The sequence below is a fragment of the Aotus nancymaae genome, unplaced genomic scaffold, assembly GCF_030222135.1.
Source record: "Aotus nancymaae isolate 86718 unplaced genomic scaffold, 86718_ANA_hifiasm-v0.15.2.pri h1tg000040l, whole genome shotgun sequence".
Classification (NCBI taxonomy): Eukaryota; Metazoa; Chordata; class Mammalia; order Primates; family Aotidae; genus Aotus; species Aotus nancymaae.
In genome coordinates, this window is record NW_026988454.1 from 16,193,272 (window position 1) to 16,215,928 (window position 22,657).

At 38.6% G+C, this 22,657-nt stretch overlaps 1 protein-coding gene across 3 annotated transcripts in view; it reads right to left on the reverse strand.

Moving 5' to 3' along the window:
- The window catches only part of ESR1 (estrogen receptor 1), a 452,118-nt gene that overhangs the window by 383,389 nt on the left and 46,072 nt on the right, over positions 1-22,657 (reverse strand). For all 3 annotated transcript variants that reach the window (XM_012452215.3, XM_064360565.1, XM_012452199.3), the window contains exon 2: positions 13,605-13,727. The gene's annotated coding sequence lies outside the window, so the exon portion shown is untranslated. The remainder of the gene's footprint in view (positions 1-13,604; positions 13,728-22,657) is intronic.

The window sequence follows — 22,657 nt, forward strand, 5'->3', positions numbered from 1 at the left end:
CTCTGGTGCCCTGGGTTTCAACCACCAGGGCTCTTGGTTTCAAGCACAAAACTGGGCGGTTGTTTGGACAGACACCAAGCTAGCTGCAGGAGTTGTTTTTTCATACCCCAATGGCACGTGGAATGCCAGTGAGACAGAACCATTCACTTCCCTGGGAAGAGGGCTGAAGCCAGGGAGCCAAATGGTCTAGCTCAGTGGATCCCACCCCCATGGAGCCCAGCAAGCTAAGATTCACTGGCTTGAAATTCTCATTGCAAGCACATAGCCTGAAGTGGACCTGGGACACTCGAGGTTTGGTGTGGGGACGAGTATCCACCATTACTGAGGCTTGAGTAGCCAGTTTTCCTCTCACAGTGTAAACAAAGCCGCCAGGAAGTTCAAAGTGGGCAGAGCCCACTACAGCTCAGCAAAGCCACTGTAGCCAGACTGCCTCTCTAGATTTCTTCTATCAGGGCAGGGCATCTCTGAAAGAAAGGCAACAGCCCCAGTCAAGGGCTTATAGATAAAACTCCCATCTCCCTGGAATAGAGCACATGGGGGAAGGAGCAACTGTGGGCCTAGCTTTAGCACACTTAAACATTCCTGCCTGCTGGCTCTGAAGAGATCAGCGGATCTCCCAGCACAGCGCTTGAGCTCTGCCAAGGAACAGACTGCCTCCTTAAGTGGGTCCCAGACCCCCATTCCTTCTGACTACAAGACGCCTCCCAGCAGGGGTCAACAGACACCTCAGACAGGAGAACTCCAGCTGGTGTCTGGTGGGTGCCCCTCTGGAATGAAGCTTCCAGAGAAGGGAACAGGCAGCAATCTTTGCTGTTCTGCAGCCTCTGCTGATGAAACTCAGGCAAACAGGGTCTGGAGTGGACCTCCAGCAAACTCCAGCAGATCTGCAGCAGAGGGGCCTGTCAGAAGGAAAACTAACAAACAGAAAGGAATAGCATCAACAGCAACAAAAAGGATGTCTACACAGAAACCCCATCCAAAGGTCACTAATATCAAGGAACATAGGTAGACAAATTCACAAAGATGAGGAAAAGCCAGTGCAAAAAGGCTGAAAATTCCAAAAACAAGAACACCTCTTCTCCTCCAAAGGATCACAACTTCTTGCCAGCAAGGGAACAAAGCTGGACTAAGAATGACTTTGATGAATTGACAGTAGCAGGCTTCAGAAGGTGGGTAATAACAAACTCCTCTGAGCTAAAGGAGCATGTTCTAACTTAATGTAAGAAAGATAAGAACCTCGAAAAAAGGTTAGGGGAATTGCTAACTAGAATAACCAGTTTCAAGAAGAACATAAATGACCTGATGGAGCTGAAAAACAGCACAAGAACTTTGTGAAGCATACAGAAGTATCTATCAGTAGCTGAATTGATCAAGCAGAAGAAAGGATATCCAATATTGAAGATAAACTTAATGAAATAAAGTGAGAAGACAAGATTAGAGATAAGACAATGGAAAGGAACAAACAAACCCTCCAAGAAATATGGGACTATGTGAAAAGACCAAACCTACATTTGATTGGTGTACCTGAAAGTAATGGGGAGAATGGACTCAAATTGGAAAACACTCTTGAGGACATTATCCAGGAGAACGTCCCCATCCTAGCAAGACAAGCCAATATTCAAATTCAGGAAATACAAAGAACACCACAAAGATACTCCTCAAGAAGAGCAACTCCAAGACACATAATCATCAGATTCACCAAGGTTGAAATGAAGGAAAAAATGTTAAGGACAGCCAGAGAGAAAGGTCGGGTTACCCACAAAGAGAATTCTATCAGATTAACAGCAGATCTCCCTGCAGAAACCCTTCAAGCAAGAAGAAACTGGGAGCCAATATTCAACATTCTTAAAGAAAAGAATGTTCCACCCAGAATTTCATATCCAGCCAAACTAAACATACACCCTCCCAAGACTAAACCAGGAAGAAGTCGAATCTCTGACTAGACCAATAACAACTTTTGAAATTGAGGCAGTAATTCATAGCCTACCAACCAACAAAAGCCCAGGACCAGACAGATTCACAACCAAATTCTACCAGAGGTACAAAGAGGAGCTGGTACCATTCTTTCTGAAACTATTCCAAACAATACAAAAAGAACTACTCCCTAACTCATTTTATGAGGCCAGCATCATCCTGATACCAAAATCTGGCAGAGACACAACAAAAAAAGAAAATTTTAGGCCAATATCCCTAATGAACATCGATGTGAGAATTCTCAATAAAATACTGGCACACTGAATCCAGCAGCACATCAGCACATCAGAAAGTTTATCCACCATGATCAAGTTGGCTTCATCCTTGGGATGCAAGGCTGGTTCAACATATACAAATCAATAAATGTAATCCTTCACATAAATAGAACCAATGACAAAAACCACATGATTATCTCAATAGAAACAGAAAAGGCCTTCAATAAAATTCAACACCTCTTCATGCTAAAAACTCTCAATAAACTAAGTATTAGTGGAATGTATCTCAAAATAATAAGAGCTATTTATGACAAACCCACAGCCAATATGCTACTGAATAGGCAAAAGGTGGAAGCATTCCCTTTGAAAACCGGCACATGACAAGGATACCATCTCTCACCACTCCTATTTAACATAATACTGGAAGTTCTGGCCAGGGCAATCAGGCAAGAGAAAGAAATAAAAAGTATTCAGATAGGAAGAGAGGAAGTCAAATTGTCTCTGTTTGCAGATGACATTATTGTATATTTAGAAAACCCATCATCTCAGCCCCAAATCTCCTTAAGCTGATAAGCAACTTCAGCAAAGTCTCAGGGATAAAAAAATCAATATGCAAAAATCCCAAGCAATCCTATACACCAATAATAGACAAACAGAGAGACAAATCATGAGTGAACTCCCATTCACAATTGCTACAGAGAGAATAAAATAACTAGAAATAAAACTTACAAGGGATGTGAAGGACCTCTTCAAGGAGAACTACAAACCCCTGCTCAAGGAAATAACAGGGGACATAAACAAATGGAAAAACATTCCATGCTCATGGATAGGAAGAATTAATATTGTGAAAATGGTCATACTGCCCAAAGTAATTTATAAACTCATTGTTATCCCCATCAAACTACCATTGACTTTTTTCACCAAATTAGAAAAAACTATTTTAAATTTCATATAGAACCAAAAAAGAGCCCACATAGCCAAGACAATCCTAAGCAAAAAGAACAAACCTGGAGGCATCATGCTACCTTACTTCAAACTATACTACAAGGCCACAGTAATCAAAACAGCATGGTACTGGTACCAAAACAGATATATAGACCAATGGAACAGAACAGAGGCCTCAGAGGCAACACCACACATCTACAACCATCTGATCTTTGACAAACCTGACAAAAACAAGCAATGGAGAAAGGATTCCCTATTTAATAAATGGTGTTGGGAAAACTGGCTAGCCTTATGCAGAAAACTGAAACTGAATCCCTTCCTTACACTTTATAAACAAATTAACTCAAGATGGATTAAGGTCTTAAATGCAAGACCTAAAAACCATAAAAACTCTAGGAGAAAACCTACACAATACCATTCAGGATATAGGCATGGGCAAAGACTTCATGACTAAAACACCAAAAGCAATAGCAACAAAAGCCAAAACTGACAAATGGGATTTAATCAAACTAAAGAGCTTCTGCACAGTGAAAGAAACTATCATCAGAGTGAACAGAACAAAAGAAAACTTTTGCAATCTATCCATCTGACAAAGGGCTAATATACAGAATCTACAAGGAACTACAAGTTTACAAAGAAACAACCCCATCAAAAAGTAGGTGAAGGATATAAACAAACACTTCTCAAAAGAAGACATTTATGTGGCCAACAAACATAAGTAAAAAAGCTCATCATCACTGGTCATTAGAGAAATGCAAATCAAAATCATAATGACATATCTATCATCTCACACCAAGTAGAATGGCAATCATTAAAGTCAGGAGACAACAGATGCTGGGAGGATGTAGAGAAATAGGAACACTTTTACAATGTTGGTAGCAATGTAAATTAGTTCAACCATTGTGGAAGACAGTGTGGTGATTTCTCAAGGATTTAGAACCAGAAATACCATTTGACCCAGCAATCCCATTAGTGGGTATATACCCAAAGGATTATAAGTCATTCTACTATAAGGATACATGCACACATATGTTTATTGCAGCACTATTCACAATAGCAAAGACTTGGAACCAACTCAAATGCCCATCAATGTCAGACTGGATAAAGAAAATGTGGCATGTATATATTGTGGAATACCATGAAGCCATAAAAAAGGATGAGTTCATGTCCTTTGCAGGAGCATGAATTAAGCTGGGAGCCATCATTCTCAGCAAACTAACACAGGAACAGAAAACCAAACACCACATGTTCTCACTCATAAGTGGAAGTTGAACAATGAGAACACATGGACACAGAGAGGGGAACATCACACACCAGGGCCTGTCAGGGTGTAGTGGGCTAGGGGAGGGATAGCACTAGGAGAAATAACTAAGGTAGATGACAGGTTGATGAGTACGGCAAACCAGCATGGCACGTGTATATCTATGTAACAAACCTGGATGTTCTGCACATGTATCTCAGCACTAAAGTATAATTCTAAAAAATTAAATGTACCATAAATTTATTGACCTTTATTTTATATGAATTGTTGCTTTTGTAGGTCAAAAAGTGGTCAACTACTGGCAATTTCACAAGGTTCTATCTAATATTTTGGAGCTCTGTTGCTGATGTTTGTTGGTTCAGGTTTGTTATATTTTTCTGATAGAGTGTGTGATAACCTTTTTTTACTTTAAAGCCTATTTCAACTGCCATTTATATGGCTAGAGCATCTTTATTTTGATCAGTGTTTTAAAAATGTAATCCACATATCTTTATTCTGATTAAATTCTATTTGAACTAAAAAAAAAAAAAAAGAAAAGAAAAGAAAACCAGACCAAGATTATGAATAATATTAACAAGTGGGAAGCATCAGACTTACCAAATGTTAAAATAGACTGTACAGTTATTATAATCAAAGCAATACATCTCAGGCCTGGCAATAAATAAATAGATTAGTAAATTAGAGAAAAGAATTTTTTAAGTTGATGCTAATATAATTTAATTTATTGAAGAATATACTATTTAACATGTGATGTTTAAACTATTAGGTCTTTATATAAAAAGAGATTTAGTTGAGCCTTCTATTTTTTATAAAAATAAATTCCAGATATAAAAAATACTAAATGTTAAAAATAATAAAACTAAAAAATGGAAATTTTTAGAAGAAAATTTTAGAAAATAGGAGGTTGGAAGACCTTTAGAAGTAAGATAGGAAATCCAGAATATGTATAGGAGTAATAATTTTATTTCATACAATTATTTTTAATTTTATAGCAGAAAATTACAAAAGTAAAAACAAAAGAAAATTATTGATGTGGTAAGATTTAGCAATTCATTGACCACAAAAAAAGTTTATAGAAAAAATGCTCAGCATCACTAATCATCAGAAAATGGAAATTAAAACCACAATGAGATATCACCTCACACTAGTTAGAATGACTATCATGAATAAGACAAAAGATTAAAAGTGTTGGCAAAGATGGGGAGCAAAGAGGAACCTTGTACACTGTTAATAGAGCCACTATGGAAAACAGTATGGAGGTTCCCCCAAAAATAAAAATAAAATTACTGTTTGATTTAGCAGTCCCACTACTGTGTATATGCCAAAAGGAAATGTATCCAGTATGTCAAAGCCATATCTGCACTGCCATGTTTATTACAGCATTATTCAAAATAGCCAAGATGTAGAATCAATCTAAGTATCCATCAACGGATTAATGGATAAAGAAAATACAGTATATGTTCACAATGGAATACCATTCAGCCTTAAAAAAGAGAAAAATATTGTCATTTGCAACAACATAGATGAACCTAGAGCACATTATGTTAAGTGAAATAAGGCACAGAAAAGCAAATACCGAATGATCTCACTTATATCTAAAAAAGTTGATTTCATAGCCATAGAGTAGAATGGTGGTTACCGGGGCTGAGGCAGTGGGGGAGGAGAGGGTTGGAAAGATGTTGGTCAAAGGATGCAAAACTTCAGTTAAATAGGAAGACTAAGTGCAAGAGGTCCATTGTACAACATGGTGACTATAGTTAATAAAAATATATTATCTTCTTGAAAAATGCTGAGAGATTTTAAGTGTTCTCCCCACAAAAATGATGATTTCATGAGGTAATGCATATGTTAATTAGGTATATTTAGCTATTCCACAATGTATCTGTATGTGTGTGTGTGTGTGTGTGTGTATATATATATTTATCTTGATTTTGATATATAATAAGAGAAAAGCAACTATATAAGAGAAAAATAAGTCAAGGATATCGATTGGTAATTGACAGATAAGAAAATCTAAAGGAACAACAATAATGTGAAAAAATGCTTAAGCTCAAGAAAATGAAAGTCAAATGAAAGAAAATAAAGTCAAGAAAATGAAAAGAAAATTAATAATTCTTACTCATTAGATCAGCAAAGATTAGAAAGCAGGGAAATAAGAGTGCTAGTGAGGAAAATGATACTCTCAAACATAGCTAGTGGAACTGTGATTTGCCATAATACTTTTAGAAAATAATATGGAAAACCCATAAAAATTTAAAGATATAATACCTTTTAAACCAGTAATTCTACTCCTGGGACTTACACCATACAAATAAAACCCCCAATTACTAAGAATACGTATCTAAGAATATTTGTAGTGAAAACACTTTTTTATATGTTGAAAACTTCACAACAGAGTATCTGTTGAAAGCAGATTACTTGAATAAATTATAGTAAATTCATACTGTATGCAACTACTGAAAATGAGATAGATCTATAAGATTTATTAGAATCTTCAGGATATATCGCAAAGTGAGAAAACCAAGATACATATACACATATATTATATATATAACCTTATCCCACAATTTATGATAAACAGGCACCATTGACCTGAAATTAGCGCATGTGTAAATATTGGGTTGTGTGAGCATGGAGAAGAGTAGAGGATACACATCAACCTGTATTTACTGATTTCTCTAAAGTGGTACAGAGCAAGAAAAAACAAAGGAAAAGGAGAGGAAAAAAGACCCCCAAAATGTCTGTAACATGATAGAAAATATGCACGCACAAAACAAGAGAAAATGTAAAAAATAAAATTCTATTTGTTAAATTAATGGAAATTATCTGTTATATTCAATAATAGAATAAGTTCGTAGACAAGGGGCATAGCCAAATAAAATCGTGGTTTGATTTCTAGATGGGATTTTGAACAATTTTTGCTTGGAATTTTTCAAGAGAACTTCCAGAATATAATCATGTTTTAAAAGGAAGTAAAAAATATTTGATGATACTCCTTAAGGACTTTATAAAGAACGTTGCCCCTTGCCATTCTATTACCATTTTTTGGAATTACTTTTAAGGAAATAAACAGATGTGGACAACAATCCTTGTTAAAACACCTAAGTAGTGTAAATAAATTCTAATGTTAAATAAATCTACCAGATACATCATTTCAATTTGCCAAATACATACCTGTGTGTCTATTTTATGCATATATTTCATATACACATATAATGTGTATATATATATACATACACCATATATTACAAATGAAAATTGTGTTGTATCTTGGATTTTTATTAATTATATTGTGGGAATATTTCATGTTTTTTAAATTTACATATATATACACTTAAATATGTATACCTACACACATACATATTGCTAAGAAAAAGACTAAAATAAAATGTACTAAAATATTATTAGTTATTATCTATGGCTGATGAGAATATAAGTGATTTTTATGTATGTCTTTATGCTTATCTCTTTTTTAAACTTGCTAAAATTAATATGCATTCAACAATATGCAAAACCGCAATAATCATTTTTAAATGAAAGTGAAAGAAAGATAATGATTTCATTTTGAAATGAACATTGGCATTTCTAGTCAATTCTACATGTTCAGAGACATAGCCTGCCTCAGTGCTCCTTCAACATCAGAGCTTTGTGCTAGACGCTCAGTAACCTAAACACATGGCTTACATCCCTTGGATAAAGGTCGAAGCACGGCCCTCTAGATTAGCAAACTATTCTTCCAGTATCATATAAACCCTGGAACACCACAAATCCTCACATTTGGAGGACAAATCTTTCCAGTAGGCAGCTCTCAGAGAGGCTAAACAGAAAGTATGATTCCAAACCAGCAAAGCTGCTTTTTATTTTACCTCTACTGAACAGCAGTCATGATTTATTTCTTCGAGTTTCCAGGTAGAACAGATATCTATAGTTTGGTCTAAGGGCTTAACATTGGAAACCCTCCTTCCATGTTTTCTCTGGTTTCTCCTCCTGAGCAGAAAGGATATCAGCTGAAACGCTAGGCGAGGGCAGGCTGTGGGAAGGCAAGCAAGGCTGCAGGGGCACACCCGGTGTGCTCTTGTGGCACAGCAAGGACAACCAATAAGCTTTGCTCTTATCCCAGGAAATCTACCCCGAGAGGACCTGACCCGCCAGCAAGGTAAACAGTGGCCCTGTTGGGCATGCTTCTTCCCTCCCACCTCCCTCCTCTCCCACTCTGGGATGGCCTTGTGCTTTCTGGTTGAGGCAAACAAGGATGCCCGCTACCTCTTCTTCCCATGGCCCAGTGGGATTGAAGAAAGATGAACAGAAACAGGGGTAGATCACTTTCGAGCACACAGTCTCTCCCATTGCCAAAGTAAGTTGAAGAAATGGGTCCTGCCTGTTGGAGCTGAGTCAAAATCACAAACCTATGAAGAGCTCAACTAGTAACAAAACTTTTATTTCCACTTTGATGAGCAGTAATATATTATTTAAACAGGTACCAAAGCAATGGCTGAATGTTGCAATAGGAAGAAAATGTAAACATATATATGTATATTCAGGGTCTTAGGTCTTAGCTGATTCAAGCTCCTGGTGTCTGGCTTTCTCTGGCATCATGGAACCCAAAAGTCCAAATAACTAAGATTTTTCATTCATCGTTGTACACATACAGCTTCAGACTGTACAGAATATTCTGGTATATCTTATTTGATTTTATATGTCAGGTCAACAATATGGCACAGCTGTGTGGCCTTGTTATGTAGGCAGACCAAAATAAATGGAATAAACCAGCTTTTAGACTCAATCTACCATAATCAAAGTGTGTACTAAGATTCCTCTTAGCACACACCCAGACTGATAAATTAATAAAACAAGTCCCTTCCTCTTGCCACCTGACATAAAGGCAAGGAATTACAATAAACAATACTGGAATATATTTGTTGGGGTTGCAATTTACTTAGAGACAAGATTAAAGCAACAAGATAAAGTAAAAACTGGGGAAAATCACAGCAGATAGGTTTCTATAAGAATGGAAATACAGCAGAGAAGTAATTTGTCCCAAATAGAGAATGAAAAGACATAATGGCAGCTTATTCATTAGTGGAAATGAACGCATATTGTTCTGTTGTAGTCAGTTCATGATTATTCATGTGTGATTTACCAATTTTTTTGGATTACCCTTCTCTCTGCAAGCCTTTGTACATCTGAGTCATGCCTTTCCATCTTTTCCATCATCTTTTCCATCTTTAGTTCTTATGTGTTTAGAAACCCCCAAAATAATGATATAGGTCATGAATCCATATCAGACTTCACTAGGAAAGTAAAACTCATGGCATGGGTATTGTTTACTGGTGAAAGGATCCTTTTATCTTTCCAGCTTGGGATCAAATCTGATGACACATTTTCACTAGTAGAAGAGAAGTCAGCATGGGAATTGGGCTTGATAAATAAAATTACTGGTCAGCTAATCTTAGCCTGTTGCCTTTCTGCTAAGTAAAAGTGTTCCAGATATATATAATCTGTCAGCTCTATTAAATGTCATTTATACGCAGAAAAATGTGCTCTTACAATGATGAGAGTCCCCATCTGCTGCACACAATAGGGATACAAATATCATTTCACAGTGGAAATCTGAGCTTCTCATTCAATGGATGACAAGCTCCCTATGGGAAGTCTTTCCTTTTTGTACTGCTTCTATATTTGCTTCAATATCTAAGCCCTCTGCCTGAGGAAACCCATATTTGCAGGGACCAAGATCTCGAGTTATCATCCTAAATTCAAGTCCTGTCATATCGTTACCAGCTGGGTAGTGTTTAGCAAATTACTTGATTTCTCAAAGCCTTAGTTTGCTTTCCTAGAAAGTGCGCATAATGAAACCCACTCCTAGAGCTGTTGTAATGACCAAATAAACTGTTTTCTATAAAGCGCAATGGCAAACAGAAAATAATCTGATGGGTAAATGAATAGGTATCACAACTGTCATTCTACAAACTACTTGACTGAGCTCACTGACTCCAGACATGACTGAAGTAGACCGTAAAAGAAATGGAACTTTTATGTGTTAAGAATTGACTTTTGTGGCCAGGCTCAGTGGCTCACACAACTCTTTGGGAGGCCGAGGTGAGTGGATCACCTGAGGTCAGGAGTTCGAGATCAGCCTGATCAACATGGAGAAATCCTGTCTCTACTAAAAAATGCAAAAATTAGTTGGGGTGGTGGTGTGTGCCTTTAATCCAAGCCACTCGGAGGCTGAGGCAGGAGAATCACTTAAACCCAGGAAGCAGAGGTTGCAGTGAGCCAAGATCGCGCCACTGCACTCCAGCCTGGGTGACAGAGCAAGACTCAGTCTCCAAAACAAAAGAATTAACTTTTGTAACTTGAGTGTTGGATCTTAAAAAAATGAAAGAGGAAATGGGGGCAATCCCACGTGTGGCTTCTACACTAACCCATTAACAGACATTTTACATCTTTTATTTTTTAGCCCTTAGAATCTTTCTACTCAAGACCAAAATTTAATATTAATAGAGCTAAATATATTTGATTACAGGAGAACCACTGATGTTCTGTGTTGTTTATAAATTGGAAGGGCAGCAAAAATGGAGGAGAATTCTTCTGGTGACCCAACCTAACACAGTTACTCAGGTAGATGCTCAATGGCATCTAGAATCCCAACAGTTTGTTTCAGCTCTTTTTTTTTTTTTTTTTTTTTTTTGAAATGGAGTTTCACCCTTGTTACCCAGGCTGGAGTGCAATGGTGCGATCTTGGCTCACCGCAACCTCCGCCTCCTGGGTTCAAGCAATTCTCCTGCCTCAGCCTCCTGAGTAGCTGGGATTACAGGCGCGCGCCACCATGCCCAAGTAATTTTTTGTATTTTTTTTAGTAGAGACGTGGTTTCACCATGTTGACCAGAATGGTCTCGATCTCTTGACCTTGTGATCCACCCGCCTCGGCCTCCCAAAGTGCTGGGATTATAGGCATGAGCCACCCAACACGCCCGGCTTCAGCTCTCTTTCAAAATCTCAGCAGCAGCACCTTAGACCTTTCTGGAATCATCAATTTTGGATCTAAAATTTCAAAGTGGGGAAAGCAATGCAAGAATACTCAGGGGCTGACAGGTGTAGAAACAAAAAGAGACAGAAGGAGGTGTATGTTGAAAATGGTATGAGATCCAAACCGCAGTGACTTGCATTGATTCTCCGACTTTGTTCAGCCTCAGTTAGATAGAAGACTCATTGATGTGTTAAAACCTATTTTCCCCCTATTTCTTCATTATCTCTCCCTGCTTCCCGAAAGAAGACTCAAACTCTCTGCATCAAGCTAGCAAAGAGCTACAGGCACTTTCTACTTAAAAGTAAGAAGCTAGGGCCGGGCGCAGTGGCTCATGCCTGTAAGCCCAACACTTAGGGAGGTCGAGGTGGGCGGATCACGAGGTTAGAAGATCGAGATCATCCTGGCCAACATGGTGAAACCCTGTCTCTACTAAAATTAAAAAAAAAAAAAAAAAATTAGCCGGGTATGGTCGCGCGCGCCTGTAGTCCCAGATAAGGGGCTGAGGCAGAGGAATCGCTTGAACCCGGGTGGCAGAGGATGCCGTGAGCCAAGATCGGGCCACTGCACTATAGCCTGGGCAACAGAGCAAGACTCCATCACAAAAATAAAAAATAAGAAGCTAGAGCAGCTCACCCATTAACATTTCTGTGATTCACAGGACAACTCATTCACAGCTACTTAGCGTCTGAGCAGAGGGATTAGAACCAAAACTGTTTAAAATTCCTATGCCAGGGGAGTTTCGTGGGGCGGGGTGCTTCTAAACAGCCTGCAGTCAGCCATGCCCTCACAGTCAAGACTCTGGGGGTTCCACATGCACCTCCAGCCTCAGAAGACTGGCCTGACCAGTCCCGCAGCACTTTTGAGGACAGTAGCTAAGCCTGGAGTTGGTGACTTTATTTACCATTTTTGGTTAGTCACTAAGTATAAAGTCTTTGCCTAGAAACCTTCATTTCCTATGCAGTAGGGTAGAAAAGGTCCAGCTAAAAAGTGTCCTGAAATACTTCACCAAACAGGCCAGTTCTACAATTAGGAAGTTACCACGCTGAGTAATATTTGCCAGTCTGGTCCTTAGTGAAGTCAGGTTTAGTCCGCTGGCATCTCAAGCTGATTGGCAGAGAGACCTATGTCCTACACCCAACCCCTCCCTTGCAATTTGGGCAGGTTCGACTTTAAAAAGCCCAGACTTCCTGTGCTTTTGACCATTTTGAAGGTTAGGACAGTATTCACAAATCCGGGGTGCATTTAATCTTTATATCACATGCCTGCTACTGGATTTGCAAAATGCTACATAGATACATAGCCTCTCGAGTTGGCTTCTGGGCAATAATGACAATTTGCACTTTCATTGTAACATAGGCATGAGTTTTCAAGAGGTTTATGAACTAGTTTTAAAATGTTTTATGGAGGAAATGAGAAATAGACTTGAAGGTCAGCAAGTTATTTTATCTTAATTTTAAATAAAAATAATGTAATTATTTGGTGACCACAAATACAAGTGGCATGGCTTATCTTTTCCCTTGTGAAACTGCTACCTGTTGCTTTGAATAATTAAATTCAATAGAAATGTTTCTTAATGACTGAGAATGTAAGAATTATGTCTTTATTTTTAGGTAGGTCACTGATATATAAAGTCTATATTCTGAAGATGTTCTCCTACTTTAGGGTTAAATTAAAAGTACACTCACATCTTGCTTCCTATTAGCACCATACAACTGGCAAGAGAAGAAGGAGGTTGTGAAATTCAAATCAAGAAATGTTTTCATTTCCTGGAAACTATGGTAAAGCTCTGAGGAAAAAAGAATGAAATAAAAGCTCTATATTAAGAAAAAAAAAAAAAAAAAGCTTGGGTTTTCCATACTTAGAGTGGACTATTCAGCATGCAGATAAATTGGTTAACCTCTCTGATAATATGCAAAGAAACCTCACCCACACAGTAGATGTTGGGTTTTTTTTTTTAATGGTGGTAGTTCATGGATTATATCCTTAATTTCAACCAAAGCAACACATGTAGAGTGCCCATCAGACAGTAAGTGTACTGCTGAGCCCCTGGCAATACATACTTGATAATCAAAGAAATTAAATGAAAAATCATTCTCCAAACTGATGACCAAATTAGATCTTATGAATTCTTGGACAAAGTTGGTACGGAGAAAGAAGAAACTAATACATTCACACATACCTCAGTGATGGTTCAAAATTCAGATTAAGATCCGCATCCTTTTTCAAGAAGATCTGTGCTTATATTTGGTACTGCAGTCCTGGAGAATGTGAAGAGATCTTTGTGCTTATGTCTTTCTTCTTCCTTTTGTTTTTTTAACAGAGAAGGAAAGGGAGATAAGGCTGATTTCTATAGATTTCCTTAATTAAAGCTGGTTTGATTCTCCACTGAAGTGAAATAAGGCTGTTAAAAAGAAAAGTAGTCTCACTTATCCATAGGCACTGAAGAATTAATGTTTGGCTTATCTGTTCAGATCAAATTCCTTGATTACATTCTTTTACAAAGCTGAGTAGGGCTTAAGCTAGTTGCCATTGACGCCATCGGCAAGCATTTCTTCATTTATGTACAGATCATAATCCACTACACCAACTCAGGTCCACGGGATGACTTCCATTTCTTCTCCTTTCTTTTTCCTTTTTTTTTTTGAGACAGAGTTTCACTCTTGCCCCCCAGACTGGAGTGTAATGGCTTGATCTCAGCTCACCACAACCTCTGCCTCTCACATTCAAGCAATTCTCCTGACTCAGCCTCTCCAGTAGCTGGAACTACAGGCACACGCCACCATGCCTGGCTAATTTTTTGTATTTTTAGTAGAAACGGGTTTCAACATGTTTGGCTAGGCTGGTCTTGAACTCCTGACCTCAGGTGATCTGCCCACCTAGGCCTCCCAAAGTGCTGGGATTACAGATGACTTCCATTTCTATAGATCCACTTTGCTGCCATTAGAAATAAATTAAAAAAAAAAAAAAAAACCCAGCCCACAATATCTCAAATCACATGTGCAGCAGAACAAAACCTGCCATGGCTGTGGTAGATACAGTTTTACCATGAAGATTCAGACATTGATATATGGTTGAAAAAGTAGTCACTGCACAGAGCAAGTGAGAAATTGAGCAATGCTACTTAATACAGCTTTTCCCTATTGCTTATAAAACAATGTTCTTACTTCTTACTTGTATATAAAATTCTTCTGAATTTTTACTTTAAGATTTTTCAATAGACTCCCGTGGGGTGCTTTAAGACAATTCCATAGGGCATTTTTTACTGTGTGTTTCAAACATCAGGCTAAGCACTTGGAAAAAGGCCCTGGGTTTTTTTGTTTGTTTGTTTGTTAAATGTTATATAACAGCTTTAAATATACACGACATGATAGAGTGGAGAGGAAAAACCTGTTAAATTCTTAATTTTGTTTTTCCATCTGAAATATTGGCATGCCTGTCTATTTTTCCTAATTCCAAGCAATAGGGAACCTAATTTACAAATTTTTTTCTCAATAAAAAAACAAATGGAAAGTTTAACATTGAATTAGGGAGTCTTCAGAATTAGCAGGTGCACCCTGACAGATTTGTAGGTGCCAATGGACTGATAGCTACATTTTAGGACTGGGAAACATCTGCTCAAAGTAAGTAGTTTATGATTTCCATATCAAATTGAAGAAATAAATACCACACTGGTCCTGAGACTTTGGTAGTTGTGTTTTTAAAAAACCAAAATTAACACAAATTCTATTCTGGGAACTTGCATAATTCATTGCTATGTTCTACTAAAGGAGATACAGAATTGCTCCATGAGGAAATTATAAAGGTCAGAGCCTCAGAACTTTAAATGGAAAATTCACAAGCATGCGTTATGGAGGGGGAAAAGGCTAATTAAAGATAACACTCAACTAAACTATAAAAAAGACTTGTTTTCTCCATGCAAGTCAGATTATATGGGCTTCCTCCACCACTTGAACCCACTAATCTAAAATAGTGAAATACAATCCCTGGAAGTACTCAGAATTAGACATGTAACAGATCATAACAGAGATTTGAAGAAATTTTGCACAAACATGCAACAACCTTAGTCATGAACTCTTCTTTTTTTTTTACTCTAGTCTATTAGTCTCGCTCTAAATAACCACATGAAGTAAGGAATTGGCTGTTGTTCAGTGAATTTGGACTGTGGACACTGACCAAATGGCTTGACATTCTACCTCCACCCCTCATCCTATTTTCAGTCCACATTTTCCCTCCACGGTGACTTTCTGGTTATATATTATCTGGTTTGGCCGTCTCCACTGCCCACTTCAGATAATTGCTCAGTTCTCAACTTGGCTTCTTGCTGGGTAGGCTTGACCTAAGAGAATGGATGAAGAAAGAGCCAGCATTTTCCTTTGATCTCTCAGAACTCAGGATTCCATTATATAATCTACCATAAATCCTAGCAGTCGAGATTGACATCAACATTGAAACTTGCCATAATATGACACTCCTCATTGATTCATTATGTATTCTGACATTTCTTAATTAAAACGAACTCAATACTGCAGTCTGTCAGTGATAAGAAATTTTTCTTAGTTGCCTTCTCAATATTTTTGAGGGTTGCCTTCATTAATTTTTCTCTTCTGCTATCTAAGCTTCATATGCCAAATGTTCTAACTGGCTATCTGCCTCTAAGGTTTAAGTTTACAGATGTTTCCTTGTGACCACAGAAAATACTACTCCACTGAGAATAGGTTTGATAAATAAAACTGGCAATAAATTTAGAACCAAAAAGCTGGATAGAGAAATCAAGTACAGCCCATGTTATCCACACTTTTGTAAATCTACAAACTTGTCTGGTGTACCCAGTGATAGTGGATTCTAGGAATCCCATCAACAAAGCCTTAAATAATCCCAAAATCTCCTTGTATGTAGCAGTACAAATCTTTTCCCCTACTGAACATTACCGTAGCTTCTAACAAGTAGAAAATTGGCACAACAAATTTCACTTCTATTCCAAGTGCAGAGGGAGGAGTAAAATGGACAGAATCCAAATGGTGAGAAAGAAGTGAAGCAAGGGCCCTGCAGAGCCCAGATAGGAATAATACTTGAACTGTTCTAAGTGATTAATACTCTATTACATTAATCCTGCTTATGTAACATGAATGCTGTAGTAAGCAGGAGACCTTTACTTTCTGCTCTTTTCCCTTTCCTAGAAAACATTTTCCTAGGAGTCTTTCCCTTCACAAACGACATGTGAGGTAGCTATTTGCTTGATTTGTGAAGACTGAGTGATCTGGAGGAATAGTACCATCAAATTGACATGAGCAGTGTTCTTCCTGCTGGATGTTATAATGTCACCCTCTCCTGGTATTTCTTTGCTCAAAATTCAAAGCCCAGGCATTTCCATCACGGAACATTCTCAGGAGTGTAGCATTGTCATTTGAGATTTACTGTAACTGAAATCAAATTATTTAGTGGGTTTGGCCTTTCCCTACCAACCCTACCCCCAGTAGCTCCTTGCCTTTTCTTCTTAAATTGTTGCCTTAACCTTTTATTTCCCCTTGGAAGAGAAGGAAAAAGAGGAAATCAGAAAGGACACTCATCCTCCTTTCCTCTACCCACAAATCACAAGAATTTAGCTTTTCCATTCCCATAAATGTAAAGCACTTTAGGCAATTGCGGGAGACATTAGAGTTTTCCTTTCCAACCAGAGTCCTAAATCAGTGGAATGAGAACTTGTCTTTTATTCCCAGCACAGATGCGCATGGATTTGAGTGTGCTTATACTGTCAGTATCTTAAGTCTCTCTTTTTTTTTTTTTTTTTTTTTTAATACAAGGTCTTGCTCTGTTGCCCAGGCTGGAATGCAATGGTACCATCTCAGCTCACTGCAGCCTGTATCTCCTGGGCTCAAGTCATCCTCTTACCTTGGCCTCTCAAGGCTGTGCACCACTATCACCAGCTAATTTTTGTATTTTTTATAGAGATGGAGTTTCGCCATGTTGTCCGAACTGGTCTCGAACTCCTAAGAAAAAGCAATTTGCCCACCTCGGCCTCCCAAAGTGCCGGGATAACAGGTGTGAGCCACCGGCCTTAAATCACTATTCTAAGAGAAGGTTGCTGAAGGCAAAAACTATAGAATCATAAAATGCTACAGCTGCAGGGACCGTACATTTCCCCTAGTCCAATGATTTCATCCATTTTGTGAGGGAAGTGAGGTGTTAAAAATAAAAGACTTATTTAGTACACAATATAAAGTATCTATTTATTAACTATGAATAAATTCTAATGATCTGAATCCCAATCTCACAGAAATCTGATTTTCTTCTGAATCTATATCTTGTCCAAAGAAAATAATTTTACTATAAAAATATTCCAAGCAAATGGCATTTTACACACATGAGGCATGTTACCTTTCAAAGTCCTATCACTTAGTATAATCTTTTGATGGATGTTCTGGTAGTTGTTATGCCAATTTTACAGGTAGGAAAACTGAGCACCAAGCTTGAAGTTTTTTACTAGCACATGAGTGGCACAGTCCCATCTTTTGACTCTCAATATACTTCTTTCTCCACCAGTCATTTCTGAAACAAAATCTTTACAACCATAAACAGTCGAGATTTCAAAAAGCAAGTCCTAAAAGAATTTTTCAATTGTTTGACACCTCTCTCGAACTATTTCCATCACCTCCAAACTGATGTACCTACTCTTCATCTGAAAACTTCAATCCACACAGTATTTTTCTAAGGTTAAGTCTTTATTTCATTCCAATCCTACACCAATGTCTTTAGGGCCTACAAGATAAAGTCCAAGCTCCTTAATAGGACATCTGACTCTCCACTTCTGAATTACCTCCTCCTAGCTCCCTGCACTTTTCTTAACTATGTTCCTGTGAGACTGATGAATGGTTCCCCAAAACCTTCTCCCCCATGCCTTTCATTATGCTTTTCCTTTTCCTTGTATCTTGCCGTGTAAACATTACCTGTCCTTCAAGGTCATGGTCAAGAGTTGCTTCCTACTCAAAGTTATCCCTAACCATCCTGCCCCCAGATCTACCTTCTATGTGCTTCCTCACCACAATACTCGTCACTCTCCAAGCACTCATCACATTCTACCATGTTGAATTGTATTAGTCGACATTATGGCTTTAGACACATATTATAGTGTGCTATTATGTAATAGTCATATATCATATTATTAGCCTAACTGATCACACCTGATAGAGATTGTCTAGGGATCAAGGAACATGTCAGGCTCAATCTCACACTGCAATTATGTGCCAAACACCAGTGTGTACCAGGCACTTCCTAAGGCACAGGGTGTACCTGAGGCACTTTTTAAAGTTTTTATTTATTTATTTATTTATTTATTTATTGAGATGGAGTCTCTGTCATCCATGCTGGAGTGAAGTGGTGCAATCTCAGCTCACTGAAACTCTGCCTCCCGGATTCAAGTGATTCTCCTGCCTCAGCCTCCCAAGTAGCTGGGATTACAGGCATGTGCCACCACGTCCGGCTAATTTTTTGTATTTTTAGTAGAGATAGGGTTTCACCATGTTGGCCAGGCTTGTCCCAAACTCCTGGCCTCAAGTGATTCGCCAGCCTCTGCCTCTCAAAATGCTGGGATTACAGGCATGAGCCACCGCAGCTTGCCCTGAGACACTTTTAATCTGGCTGTGAGTAGATACTGTAGAACAGACCGTAATAAACCACAGCCAGGACCTTGTCAATATTACTCATTTCTTAAATAAAATTAGGAAAAGAATTTAACAATGCGAGTTAAATTAAACTATCAATATATTGGATTCTACATAACCTTAATCTCTAAATATTCTTTCAGAAAACTTGATGCAGGTAGGATTTCCAAAATCTTAAATTTTGGAAATTTCCTAAAATTTGGAATTTTTCAGTAAGGAATTTCCAAAATTCCTTATTGGAAAGAAAGAGCAATTTTTTTCTTTATTCATCACATAGTTGTAAAGTGAAAGTTACTAAAACGGATTACTATATGTGATGCAATTATCTTTATTAAGCATCTTTCTTTACATGGTTTTAAGCAAATGAATTCTGACCAGTTATTGGTTCTAATAAATAAATATTAGAGTACAAAAGGCCAGTTTCTTCTGTCAGATAAACTCGAATTTTCTTGTTGATTTCTTGGTGTCTTTAATAACATTCCGAAAGGAAATATTTCAGTGAGATCATTCCTATGAACAGCAGAGGAAAGAAGGATCTCAAAAAGGCAGATCATCCATTTGAAAAAGTAGCTTGATGGCTTCCTCTGAACCAATCTAGGGGAAAAGGTATGTTTAGGGAGCTGAGCTGCTGGCCATTTTGACAAGGAATCAGCTGGGAAAAGAAATGTCGAAAAGCCAGTGGTATTCTATTCCAGCAAAAGTCAGGAACCTCAGCACGTCTACTCACACAGTTCTCCAGGATTGTCATCTTTTTTCTTTTCTTTTTTCTTTTGAGGCAGAATCTCACTCTGTTGCCAGACACTAGGCTGGAGTGTAGTGGCACAATCTCAGCTCACTGCAACCTCCGCCTCCCGGGTTCAAGCAATTCTCCTGCCTCAGCATCCCAAGTAGCTGGGACTACAGGCACGTGCCACCACGCCCAGCTAATTTTTGTATTTTTAGTAGAGACAGGGATCTTGTTGGGGCCTGTCTCTTCCTCCTTGTGATTGGCCTGTGTGTTGTCTTCAAGGCAGCAAGAAAGGAGAACTGGAAGACTGCCCAAGTTATATCTGTTCTTAGCAGGAAAACCCAAAGAATTGAGAGCGGGTGGCAGCTTTAAATGGGAGACTAAAGCCAGATTAAGTTCTTGAAAGCTATGCTTAGGGAAACCAAGCTCCAGGTATGTACCCAACAAAGATCTTTATGGTTCTCACCACAGAAAGGCTAGGGAAGCTCCTAGCCACTTGTCTTCTCAAAAGAAATCAGAGAATATCCCCAAATACTGGAGGGATGCCCCAAAAAGAGGAGTACCACCATCCCTCCAAATCCCCATCCATCCTGCTGCCGTACTCACATTCCAGCTTTGCCACGTGTCAGGGAGGCCCGGACTCCCCACCCACACTTCCACCCCTGCACACTTTCTGTTTTTGAGAAGCATAAACCAATCTGTCTCTCATATCTGTCTCATAGCACTACACCCAGGTGAAGCCTCATTCACTTGGTGGGAAGATTTTACATGTAACTAAGTAATAATTTATGCATTGCATATAACAGCTTGCATTTTATAAAAGGGAACTTTGTACAAAACTCTCTTATATGCATTACGTTATTTAATCCTCATCAATAGCCACAAAACTTCTGTGACTCAGATGTAATTATTCCCATTTTATAGATGAAGATACTGAGGCTAAGAGAGGGCATAATGCTATCTCCCATCAGTCCCAGATGCCCAACTTGCTTTCCCATGGCCAAATTCATATCGATTACAAACTTTAAAAGTTAATACTGTCTCAAGTAATGGCTAAAAGCATGAGCTTTGGAATTAGATAAGTTTATCTTCAAGTCTTAGGGCTGTCGCTTATGAAGCTGAGTAATACTGACATGTTACCTAGCTTTGCAAAGCCTTAGTTTCCTCGTTTGTACAAAGGGAATCATAACATTGTTCACCACCTGGGGTTGCTTTAAGAATCGCACATGTCAATAGCATAAAAAGCATTGCACAGAGTAAGACCTCTCCCAAACTTGAACGCTACTATAGTTGTTATTATTACCACCTCATGGGCATACGTTACGGGGCCAGTGAGGGAGAGACTATCTCAGGTCTTTGGTATCATACTGAATTAGAAAATCAGCAGACAGCCGGGCATGGTGGTTCATGTCTGTAATCCCAGAACTTTGGGAGGCCAAGGCAGGTAGATCACTTGAGGTCAGGAGTTTGAGACTAGCCTGGTCAACATGATGAAACCCTGTCTCTACTAAAAATATAAAAATGAGCCAAGCATGTTGGCATATGCCTGTAATCCCAGCTACTCGGGAGGCGGAAGCAGATGGATTGTTTGAACCTGGGAGACAGAAGTTGCTGTGAGCCGAGATTGTGCCACTACACTCCAGCCTGGACTAAAGAGTGAGACTCCATCTCAAAAAAAAAAAAAAAGAAAATCAGCATATAACTCTATGTGTGCATGGGCTAAGACACTGCCCAACAATGAAGCAGCATGCTTCTGTTGATGTGAAAGAGAATGTGAAGGGTTTGTAACACATTTTTGACATGTTAATCTCACCCTTCTCATCACAGAGTCACAAAGGAGAGGAATGATGGAAGAAAGGATGATGGAGGTTTCTGGACTTTCTTCCAACACTTTATACTCATTACAGAAGCAGCAGCATTTCAACAGGTGGCATGCTCTGTTGATTGGATTGACTGCCCTTTGTTTTTTAGATCAAGTTTCCAGTTATGATCAGATGTTCATAAACTCCTAGCAGCTTTGGTGCTGATCTTGAATTATTTCATTTATTCAACCAACATGTATTGAGTACCAGGCACTGTGCTAGGCTTAGAGTAGAAATAACTTCCTCATATTGAGTTTCTAATGTTTAGAGACTGCAAGGAGTTTAATGAGTGGTTTAATCTCATTTATTCCAAATAATTCTATCTGGTAACTACTCTTAGTACTCCAACTTTGCAGATGAGAAATTGAATGATGGAGGTGAAATAATCTGCCTCTAATTGCACAGCTAGAGAGTGGTGGGAGCTATGACTGGGTACTCAGTCATTTTCCATGGATTTGAATTGAACCACTTAATAGAATTCTCACCGAAGAGTGATCTGCTGTGGAAAACCTGAGCAGAGGTATCAGCTTTCTAGCAGAATATTTTAAGGGGCAGGTGGGTAGGGTAAGCCCCTTCATTCTCTAAAAGAATCACAGACTTTCAGAGAGAAAAATGTTATACACCTTAGATAGAACCATGAAACTCACTGATGTGTATGCTTTTGCTGTTGTGTCCCAGTGGGAATGATTCAGAGGAAGTCTTAACGAGATGTTGCCCAGAAGGCAGGCACACCATCATCAGTCTTACCTGTACAGTGCCTGCCTTTGAAAAGAGTACTTTATTTGATAATATGCAGGAGGCTTCACAAATAGCACCTCTTTCTCAGAGATCAACAATGGAGACTCTATCCTGATAGGGGCAGATGGACAGGACCATGTTGCCACTGCCATAGATGCTATGCTATGAGTTTTTTGTTTTTTGTTTTTTGTTTCTACCAGCAGTGTGGATGGTCTACCAAGAGCTGGGTCACTCTCTTCCTTGCCCT